Source organism: Nicotiana sylvestris, chromosome 12 (assembly GCF_000393655.2).
Source record: "Nicotiana sylvestris chromosome 12, ASM39365v2, whole genome shotgun sequence".
NCBI classification, from domain to species: domain Eukaryota; kingdom Viridiplantae; phylum Streptophyta; class Magnoliopsida; order Solanales; family Solanaceae; genus Nicotiana; species Nicotiana sylvestris.
The window spans coordinates 35,941,587-35,951,864 of NC_091068.1; positions in this window are offsets into that span (position 1 = coordinate 35,941,587).

The window sequence follows — 10,278 nt, forward strand, 5'->3', positions numbered from 1 at the left end:
ATATCATACCCTCCGAGTTCAATGTACCATTTGGCCAGTCGACCCGACAACTTGGGTTTGTGCAGTATGCTCCAGAGAGGATAAGTCGATAGGACACAAATGCGGTGGCACTGAAAGTAAGGCTTCAGCTTGCACGAGGCGCTTATTAGTGCGAGCGCCAATTTTTCTAGATGGGGGTACTGGGTTTCGGCGTCCCCCAAGGTTCAACTTACATAATACATAGAAAATTGTGTACCTTGCTCTTCTCGGACTAATACACCGCTCACTGCTATTTCGAACACGGTCTGGGACAGGTACAGTGTTTCATCCTCCTTGGGCGTGTGCAGCAAAGGCGGGCTAGACAGGTACTATTTTAGTTCTTCTAGGGCGTGTTGGCATTTCGGAGTCCATTTGAAGTTGCTCTTTCTTTTGAGTAGGACGAATAAGTGGTGGCTCTTGTCTGATGACCTTGATATGAATCTGCCCAGGGCCGCGATCTGCCCGGTCAGCCGTTGGACGGCTTTCACGTTGTTCACCACTGTGATTTCTTCGATGGCCCTTATTTTGTCGAGGTTGATCTCGATTCCCCTGTTTGAGACCATGAAGCCCAGGAATTTGCCCGAGCCTACTCCGAAGGTACTCTTTTCGGGATTGAGCTTCATGTTATAGCTTCTGAGGATGTTGAATGTTTCCTGCAAATGGGTCAGATGGTCCTCTGCGCGCAAGAATTTAAATAGCATATCATCAATGTATACTTCCATCGATTTACCTATTTAATGCTCGAACATTTTACTAACAAGGCGTTGGTATGTCGCTCCTGCATTTTTTAGCCCGTAGGGCATCATGTTATAGAAATATGTACCATATTTCATGATGAACGAGGTCGTTTACCTATCCTCGGGGTTCATCTGGATCTAATTGTACCCTGAGTAGGCATCGAGGAAGGTGAGGGTCTCGTGGCCGGCCATAACATCGATCAAACGATCGATATTAGGCAGCGAAAAGGAATCTTTGGGGTATGATTTGTTTAAATCTTTATAATCTACGCACATCCTTAGCTTATTCCCATTTTTTGGAACTACCGCTACGTTAGCTAGCCATTCAGGATACTTTACCTCCTTGATGGATCCGGTTTTAAGAAGTTTCGCCACCTCTTCTTTGATGAAGGCGTGTTTTACCTCGGACTGCGGTCTCCTCTTCTGCTTCACGGGTTTAAATTTGGGATCGACGCTCAGCCGGTGTGAGGTTATTTTCGGTGGGATACCTATCATATCTAGGTGGTACCAGGCAAAATAGTCGATATTGTTACTAAGAAATTGAATAAACCCTTTCCTGAGTTCGGGGGTCAGCCCCGTTCCCAGGTATACCTTGCAATCTGGGAGGTTCTCGATCAGAACGGTCTGCTCCAGCTCTTCGACTGTTGACTTGGTCGCATCTGATTCTTCGGGGGCGACGAAAGTTCGGGGGCAGAGAAATCTTCCTTGTCATCTCCAAGAGTCTGCATGCTTCTCTCCTCGTTTGAGGCTGAGTGTATGGGGGTTGGAGTTTCTTGGTGGACTGCAAAATTTCCCTTGCTGCCTGCTGTTCTCCATGTATCATCGTGATATCTTCCATTGTGGGTAACCTTATCACCTGGTGCAAGGTCGAGGGCACTACCCTTATATTGTGTATCCAAGGCCTTCCAAGCAAGGCATTGTATCTCGAGTCATCGTCGATGACCTGAAACTCGGTGTTCTGGGTTGTGCCAGACGTGTTGATCGGGAGGGTGATTTCTCATTTCGTTGCTTATCCGATCATGTTGAAACCATAGAGGATTCGAGGGATGGGAACAACTTGATCGAGCAACCCCAGCTGTTCTACTACTTTTGACCTGATTATGTTGGCTGAACTGCCCGGGTCCACAAGCACTCGCTTTATCCTTGTGTTGTTTAAGAGAAACGAGATCACTAGCGCATCGTTATGCGGTTCCCCCCATGTCCTCGAGATCGTCTTCGCTGAATATGAGGGTTTCTTTGGATAAGCATTTTCGGTCCGGTCCCTCTTCTGTATTGGATGTTTTCGTTTGTTTGGACTTGGGTCCTTGGAGATCGTTAGTTCCTCCGATAATCATGTGGACACTATGCTGGGGACCCGTCCATTTCGCTCGGATTGAACCCGGAGGTGCACCAGACTCTAGGTTGGTCGTGTCCTCTTCTCCGTCGCTTTTGGGGTTTCGTCTTCTCATTTCACTAGTCGAGCCAGGAGTCTTTCCCTGAAAGTGAAGATTCTGGGCAAGAAGAAGTGTGAAAGATAACTAACATTTTTGCAGCAAAACTAGCAAGAAAATCATCACTATTATTTTTAGCCCCACGGTGGGTGCCAAATTGTTTTCCGTGAAAATGGTAACAACAATTAAATTTGTAAATGGGATTCTAAAAATACGTGATCTATTCCCGAGTTAGTTTTTAGAACAGTTGATGCTAAGAATGCTAAGTATAAAGATGAAAAGTGATCTAAAACGTGGCAGTAATCAAACCAAAAGGGGGTTGTTGCCCGGGTGCATAGATGGTCGATAGGACCTCGGGGTCGGCGTTAGTATCGATCTAGAACTATCGGGGGCAGTCGGGAATGGGATAACAGGCAGGGATATGATCGAGGAAGGCTCTATGTTACCAATATTGAGCAAAGTAGTGAAGAACAAATAAGAGAATGATAAATGCTAAAGCGGCCTCGGGCCAGTGAGAGCGAACAACTTAGAAGAAAAGGGACAGAGAGATATTATTGCACTTGTGGAGAGAATGGAGCAACATCAGCCCTTTACAAGGTAGGGCGAGTCCCCTTTATATAGGAGGGGAGACTCGGCTACAAGCAAGTGGAGATTAATTACAAAGTACGACGATGGGATGGCTAGACGTGACGCCTCAGCATAGGCTCCAGATAGCCCAAGCCCGTCAGATGTAGCCATGTGCCTAGGGGCTTCCCCCTTTGTCCTGAATTCGTTCTTCGTTTCCTTCGAGTCGGGTTTTGATGAGCCCCGAGGCCGAGAAGTTGGTCGCGGCCTCCCGCTCTCAGGGTCCCGGGGCATGCTTCCAAAATGTCTTGATAGAGAGAAATCAGGTCTTCTGATTTCGCCGAGTACAAGGCAAAAATGGAATCAAACAAAGGCGAAGAAGAAACTAGAAAGCTCAGCTACGCAGACTCAACAAAAATCAGCGGCGAACAAACAATATATCACCATTGAATCCGCTTGGAAAAACCAGAAATGCGAGAGGAACTGTAGCTTCTACACAACTACCACTTTTGAATTGTTTTGAGTGTAAAATACAACTAGAATTCTATTGCTTTTTATTCTTCGTTTCAGAGTTCATTCTCTATTTTTTAGTTTCTGAGTCTCAGCTTTTCGAGTTTCAGGCCCTCTTTCTTGGCTATTCTAGATGTATATGATGGGGCGTGTGTGTGAATCTTTTCAGAGAAGTGATGGAGGGTGAGGAGTTATATCTTAGAATGAAGAAGGGGAGCTCAAGGGCTGTTGGTTGGGGTCTGGTTGTTGGCTGAAACTCTAGACATGGAGGGGAGGGAGTGAGATTTTGCTGGTTTTGGAATGGAGAAGAAGAGGATCGATGGATGGCTTTTTTTAGCTGCTATTAATTTTGATGGAGGGGGGGTCTCCTCGTGTTCAGCGGCGGATCTGTGTTCTAAGTCTAGGGGTCTAGGAAAATAGGTTAGTTTAATAAGAAGACGGGTCCGGATTTTGGGTGTTGGGTTGGGTCGCGTCGACCCGGTCTGGGCTGGGTTTGGAAAAATTTGGGCTTCTAAAATGTTTGGCCCAATTGAATTTAAAACCAGCCTTTTTCAATTTCCTTTTCTTTTTGTTTTCTTTTCTTTCTTTAATTAATTAAAAACCTAAATTAAATTCCTAAATTAATTCAAATTGTAAATTAAGCTAATTATCTAACCATAATATATATATATAAATTAGTTGATCCTAAATTAAAAGAGAAAACTTAATAATCCAAAATTAAAAGCTAAGAATGTAAAAATAAGGCATATTTGTAATTTTAATTTTTAATAAAGCAATTAATTAATTAATTAATCCTAAAATGTGAACACAAAATCTAAATGCAATGCATGGTATTTTTGATATTTTTTCATGATATTAATAAAAGTAAACATGCACAGACATGCAAACAATTAACAAAAATCCTATAAAATTGCAACCAATTGGGAAAAAATTCATTTCCTTAACCGGGCATGCTCCACTGCTCGAGTCAGGCGCAACTCAGTCTCTTCGGACACCTTCCGGGCCTGAGCATTTGCAGTAGCGACATCCTCCTTATGCAAGGTCACGAGCGCCTCGGCCTCATCCCTAACCTCGGATAGTGTAGTAACCAACTCAGTATGGAGATCCTTATGCTTACTGCTCTCAGCTCTCACATCTTCGAGTAAACGCCCAATCGAAACCACCTCTCCTTGGAGGGCATCTCTCTCAGAGATTACCTCACTTAAATGCTGCTTAAGTTCGAGAATTTCAGAGTCCCTGGCTCGGAGCTCCTTCCCCATAAGGACATTCTTCTCCTTAAACTGCAAAAATCGACCCAAAGATATTAAAACACGGAAGTCAGTTAGACGTACAGACAAAAAAAAATGGGAGCTATGTAACCTGTTCAGTAAGACGAGCCTTTTCCCCGGGACGCCGCCTCCAAGCAATTCCGAAGGCCACAGAGTTCTTTATCCCTCTTGGTAGAAAGATCCTTGAGCTCATCAGTTTCCGAGGTAAGCTTCTTGTGTTTGTCCTCTTGGCGAGTCAACTCGGTTTCAAAATTGACAAACGCTTGATTATAAAGTACCTTGGCCTGGAACCATGAAAGAAATAAGGTTAGCAGGGCAAAGGTCGGGGCACCAAGTAGAATTTATGAATAGATTACCTGCTCACATAGCCTGTCGATCTCATTAAAGATAAGCGAAATGTCAGGCTCAGGATCTTCCTCAGGCGCAGCAGAAGGCTTTTCAAACATATTTTTATCACCAATGAGCTTCCCTATGCCGAGAGACTCTGTATTGGGGGTATCTTGTATCTCCCTCGGAGTAAAAGCCGATTCCGAAGGGGAATCGCTCACTTCAATGACCTTGACTAGGCCAATCGGGGCTATCCCTTGCGTATAAAGAGCTTCAAAATTGGGCTCCCCTGGATCACCTGCCATGCGCACCTCAGCTCGAGGGAAATTTTGGCCATCGATTGGCTTGGCAATAGCGCCTGATACACCCTCGCAGGCCTCTTCAGCCTAAGACGGGGCAACAACGGAACCGAGCCGCGATTCGGAAGCCGCCAACTCAACAGTATGTGAAACAATCAAATCTCTCCCCCTTCTGGTGCTGTCAAAGGATCATCTTTCTTTCCGCCTCCAGCTCGGGGGCTCCCGGATGCTTCTGGAATTAAGGTTGTTGAATCATCCTTAGGATCTTCCATTCTGGTTTTCTTGGATTTCTGAGGATAAGTCAACGACCCCCCTCATTTTTCCCCCTCTTCGTCGGGTCTTGGAGCACCCGCTTCACCAGGCAGAGTTTCTCTCATCAAGAAAACCTCCCCCAGACCTACCCAAATACAAAAATAATCACGGGGAATGAAAGCACAATTAGTAGCAGCTTTTGTAAAACTGAAACTATAGCAGAGAATGAAGTAACACTGTGATCCTTGGCTTCCCATCGAGCCTTGGATAAATTGTGCCACACGCGCTTGACATATGGGAAAATCGAGTCCAATTTAGCTACCTAGCCTGAAAGATTCCTTACTGCATCAGGGTATGTCGCGATAGCTATATCAGCGGAGGAAATCAGTTCATGAGGAAATATATCTAAAAGAAAGAAATGGGTAGTTAATTAAGTATGTCTACTTAAGCTTCATGTTCCATCTTTCGGGGAACGTCATCCTTTCTGTGGGGATCAAGTCTGAAGTCCTAACTCGGATGAAACGACTCATCCACCCCTCATTCTGAACCTCGTCAGTACAAGCGAAGAGGGCCCTCGAGGCCCCTGCAACGGAGCTTAATCAGGCCCCCACAAAAGAGTTGGGGACTATACATTTTGATAAAATGGTCAAGGGTGAAGGGCATCCCCTCAATCATATTCGCGTAATACCTGGTCATGTAAACGATATGCCAGAATGATGGTTGAATTTGGCCGAGAGTCACTTGATATCATTCGAAAAAGTCGAGGATCATGGGATCTATCGAAGGCATGGATGGCACCACCAGGGTGAGGGTAAATGGATAAGTATACACACTGAGGAAGTCGGCCTTATACGTCATTGCATTCTCCCCCCGAGAAGGAACCTCCAATAACACCGCATCTCCCCAGCGACAGTTGATTTTCACCCTTTCGATGTCTGTTATTAAACTGATGTATCGAGATGCGGGTTCGCATCGCCCCGGCTTCGAATAAGGTCTCTCAACCTTAAAATCAGAGGTCGTCTCAAAGGCCTCTAGAATGCATTCTCCAGCACTAGGCGATGTTGTTGCTTTACCCCCAGATGAGAGCGTGGAAGAGGAACGTACATCTTCTTGAGGGATAGAGGTGGAAGTATTCTCCATTTTTACCAAAGGGTTACAAAGAAGAAAAGAAAAATCACGTTTCAGTAAAGGACACAGGAGAGAGGTAAGAGGAAAGAAAAACTCCGTTGGGATCCTGATGATGCAGTAGAGAGGAAGGGGCGAAGAAATGAGTATTTATAGAAGCCTAACATGTGCGATTGGAGCAGACCAAAGGACAGCCAACCACTATAATTAATTTGAAGGTTTTGAGGATTGTGTGGACGCGACCTTTAGAAGCCCTGTCTATTACATCAGTCACTTGGTAGGACGCAACTATTTGCTTCGCTAGAAGCACCGGAGGGGAAAGATCTCGAGGACGTTTCTCTTCATTTTACTCTGAGAAATGCGGGGACTATATGTATGCGACTAAAATCGAGTAGACCAATTTTACGATCGACTAGGCATTACGTAATTTTATCTCGAAGGGCCCAAAGAATTACGCATGAGTCATATTGGGATTTTCTACTCATATATAAAGGAGACCCTTGTCATTTTTGTATTGGGATACACAATATCATTACACACTACATCCAATACAAGAATATTCTCTGCTCTCTAACTCAAACATACTTTTTGTATGATCCTATTGCTTGCATTTATTGTCTTGCTCATATTTTTTACATTTCATTAATTGTTCTTCATTTATTCTCATCATTTGTCATAAAGATCCTCCATCAAATTTATTATAACTGTTAATCCTCCATCGACTGCCCTTAGCCGGACATCCGACTCGACCTTGAGGCCCCGTATACGCAAGCTCGAGGCCCTGATTTCCAGCCATTCGGTTTGATTATTACATCATCTACAAAATATTATCTTATTTATCTAATCATTCACTTAATATCTATTGCCTAATAACTAGCATAAAAATAGATCACATATTTTTAGAACCACAAAATCAAATCTAGTTGTTATTACCATTTTAAAGGTAAACACAACCCTTAAGCTTAATGATCGAGTGAGGACCTGCTCGAACTCGAAATAAGGTGGGCCTTAGGCTTAACAATCGAGTGAGGATTTGCTCGAACTCAAAGTAAAAGTAGCCCTTAGACTATATGGTCGTGTGAGGGCTTGCTCAAACTCGAGATAAGGTAGCCCTCAGGCTTGATAGATAGTCCCCGAGTGAGAATTTGTTCGAAATCGGGTTAAGTAGCCATTGGGCTTTGTGGTTGAGTAAGGAATTGATCAAAGTCAGAGTAAAAGTAGCCCTTAGGCTTTATAGTCGAGTGAGGACTTGCTCGAACGCGAAATAAGGTAGCCCTTGGGATTGATAGATAGCCCCCGAGTGAGAATTTGTTCGAACTCGGGTTAAGGTAGCCGTTAGGCTTTGTAGTCGAGTGAGGACTTTCTTAAACTAGTAGTCAAATTATCCCTTAGGCTTTATGGTCTAGTGAGAGTTTGCTCGAACTTTGAGCTTTGGCCGAAACAAATCTTGTATTATCAAATGGGCGTGCAATTGCTGCCTCTCGTGACCTAGCTCTGCCTGCTTGGTTGCTTGAGGAAGGACCTGTGGTACGTCTTTTTCTGGAGTTAGTCATTATACCTGCAAGACAATAACATATTAACATAGCCCAATCCAAAATTCGCGGCTCAATGGGGTTACTTAGACTTCACACTCATCATTGGTCACAAACTACATTTTCTTATTCATGGGGGCTTTTTCACAAACACATTGCATGCATTGTATTATCATAACCCCTTTTACACTTGTTAGAACAATAATCACCCTTATTCACCCATAAAACATCACCAATCAAGTGGTTCTCCTCCCCACACTCATCAACCAACAATACCCCCAAGTATTTCACTAATTTATACATACAATTTATGTACAATTAACACAACATATGTATAAACACTTCAACAGAAATTCGAAAAATAGCAATAAAATAAAACTAAATTATCACTAACATTATTCTCTGTATAAAAGAACTATACGAGAATAGTTCACTATTATTACACAATACCCATCAATACTATCATTATATTTACTTAAAACATAAAAACAAAATCTGGAAAATAACAAGAAAAATAAAAGAAGAGAAGAACTTAGAACTTAAAACTAATTTCTTACTAACATTTCAACTTATAATATCAACACCATTCTTAGAAACCAACTTTAACAACTATAACTACTTTATTTGCATATAAACAAAAATCTGGAAAAAGAAATATAGAAAAATTAAAGAAAACAAAACAAGAATTCATACCTTTGTTGGAAGAGAATGGTAAAGAAGATAGAAAAGAAGATTTGATGGGGATTGTTTGGGAGAAAATGGTGAAGCAAAAATGGTGGAAGAAAGGTTTGGAGAAGAGAAGGGTTTTGAAGAGGGGAAGTTGGGTTAGAGAAAGAGATAATTTGTTGGAATGAGGGTTTTTGGGGGGAGGGGTGTTCAGATAAGGGTAATTAGGGGGGTAGGATAGTAATTTAATTAACAAATTAAAACAAAAACAAAAACAAAAACAAAAAGAAACTAAAAAAAAACGAAAAATTTCACTGAACTATCGCGGTCAAATGCGCGGCCGCGCTAGTCAGGTGCGCGGTCAAGACAGAGAGCCACTAAACTAGCGCGGCCGCGCTAGTCAGGTGCGCGGCCAAGACAGAGAGCACCCCAAAGTAGCGCGGTCAGGTGCGCAGCCGCGCACCTGAGCGATTTCTGAAATTTTTATTTTTATTTTTTTTAACAATAAATTCAGCCCTCGTTCACCTGTATTTATTAGTACACAATAAACATCATAATCAAAAATACCATGATTGTTGGGTTGCCTCCCAACCAGCGCCTTATTTTACATCGCGGCACGACGCCATATTGCATTATACATCAATTAAATCTACTGAGGTTTTGTGACGTTGAATGTCACCACCCCAATAATGTTTAATTCGTTGCCCATTTACCAAGAAAGTACCACTTGAATTTGTGTCTCGTAATTCAACTATTCCATGAGGAGTCACGCTTACTACAACGAAAGGGCCTGCCCAATGAGACTTAAGCTTTCCTGGAAAAAGCATTAACCTTGAATTAAACAGAAGAACTTCTTGACCCGGCACAAACTCTCGATGTTGGATGTTCTTATCATGCCACCTCTTGGTTCTTTATTTATATAACTTGGCATTTTCATAAGCATGCAATAGAAACTCATCAAGTTCATTGAGTTGTAGCAGTCTTTTTTCACCGGCTAAGTCCATATCCATATTTAGCTTTTTGATTGCCCAATAAGCTTTGTGTTCTAGCTCAACAGGCAAATGACATGCCTTTCCATAAACCAACCTGTATGGAGAAGTACCTATTGGATTCTTGTGTGCAGTTCGGTAAACCCACAATGCATCTTCTGACTTACCGGACTAGTCCTTCCTATTTGCGCTCACAGTTTTCTCCAAAATCTGTTTTACCTCCCTGTCTGACACTTCAACTTGAACACTCGTTTGAGGGTGATATGCAGTAGCAACCTTGTGTCTCACACCATATTTTGCTAGGACATTTTTCAATAATTTGTTGCAAAAGTGTGTTCCTCCATCACTTATCAACACTCTTGGAGTTCCAAAGCGTGTGAAAATGTGCTTCTTTACGAAACTTACCACTACCTTCACATCATTAGTAGGAAGAGCAATGGCCTCAACCCACTTAGACACATAATCAACTGCAACCAAAATATATCTGTGCCCATTAGAATATGGAAATGGTCCCATGAAATCTATTCCCCAGACATCAAAGAGTTCTACTGCCAAAATATT